The sequence below is a fragment of the Myotis lucifugus genome, unplaced genomic scaffold (genome assembly GCF_000147115.1).
Source record: "Myotis lucifugus unplaced genomic scaffold, Myoluc2.0 scaffold_22, whole genome shotgun sequence".
Taxonomy (NCBI): domain Eukaryota; kingdom Metazoa; phylum Chordata; class Mammalia; order Chiroptera; family Vespertilionidae; genus Myotis; species Myotis lucifugus.
Window position 1 is genome coordinate 641,707 of NW_005871070.1, and position 1,752 is coordinate 643,458.

The following is a 1,752-nucleotide window of genomic DNA, read 5'->3' on the forward strand; positions in this document are numbered from 1 at the left end:
TGCCATCTTTGTTGGCGGTTAATTTGCATATCGTGCTGATTAGCCAATGGGAGGCATAGCAAAGGTATGGTCAATTACAATGTTTGTCTATTATTAGATAAGATAGAGTATGTGGCTGTTCATTGTATTTTTTTCTTTTCTGGAGGTTTAAATTTTTAGAAAATAAATAGCTGAGGGAAAACAGGGTAATTTGGTGTTTTAAACCTAGGTAACTAGGAAAACAGGTGCCAGTGAGTGGGAGAGTGGAAAGAAACTATCTGATTTTAGACACATGGAGCTTGAGGCACCATATAGATCAGCAGTTCTCAACCTGTGGGTTGTGACCCCTTTGGGGGTCGAACGACCCTTTCACAGAGGTCGCCTAAGACCATCAGAAAACACATATATAATTACGCCTCCCATTGGCTAATCATCGAGATATGCAAATTAACCGCCAACAAAGATGGCGGTTAATTTGCATATGTAGGCGCGAAGCGGCAGAGCTAAGACTGAAGGCGGCTCCGGCCGGAGCAGCGAAAGCTTGAAGGCGGTTCCGGCCAGAGCGAAGGCCTGGGTCTTGGGTGCCGGAGGAAAACCGGAGCCGGTAGCCAGGGGAAGGGAAGGCCTATTGCACGAATCTTTTCATGCAACAGGTCTCTAGTATTATAATAATTGAGGGAGGACTTTATAGAAGGAAGAAGACAGAGGCAACAAACACTGAGGGAGGGTGAAGACTGAAAAAAGGCAGATGGATTTGATGACTAGGAGGTCCTTTGTGGCCTTTGGTAAGCAGTTTTAATATAGTGGTTGAATAGAAGATCGGTTGTAAGGAATTAATGGGTGGTAAAAAAAAAATGAAGGTTGTAAGTATAAATGATTCTTTTCCCAAAATACCCTGAGTTTACATTGTAGTATAGAAGGATGATTATTAGGATTAGGGCACAGAACTTATTTGTGGAGCAAGTGTAAGGAGCTAATATGGGGGACACACAAAAGAACAGCTTAAAGATGTTTAAGATCCTTAAAAGGAGACAGTGTGATCACCAGCACTACATATATGGGAGTTAAATGTTGGTAAGGAGGCGGGACATTTATTTCTGCATAAGCCAAGGGCGAGAAGAAGGCTGAACATCGATTTTGAGGTGGAGAGAAAGTTCACCTTGGATAATTGCTTGTTTCTTTTCAGTAACAGAAGATTACTTGCTAAGAGTGAGAAATGCTGGAGTTAAAGGTAGAAAATAAAAAAGATTAAAAGCAGCTATAAGAAATATTAAGAAATCAACAGAGGATGAATAAGAGGCTTTTACAGCAGTGGTGAGGGCCCCTTTTACTTCCTAACAATACTAGAGCATGCGTCCATATGCTTGCTAATCATGCTTTGAAGTTCAGGCATTGCATCAAAGATGAAAGACTTTGGGGGTAATTTGGAACTGGAGAGAAGAAAGACGGATACATGAAAGGGAGTAGAATAATTTAGAGCAAAGGTAAACAACTGACGGGGATGCTGGCTGGGTAGAAGACAGATGAAGCAATGATTGGGATTAAGGCCTCTTCCCTTTGGAGATAGAAGCATCTGAAGCTTTTGCCTTGGTTTCTCTGCATAGGAGTGGGAGCTGGTATCCACTCCTGTGGCTTCAGCTTTTATCCAAAGCTGACTTGCAAATTTCCACTTTTGTTTTGGCCTCTCACGGAGCTATAGACCTGAATTTCTGTAACTGTGTGCTGCACATCACCTGAGTTTCTTGTATACGTTTCGTAAGCAGCATGCCCCAA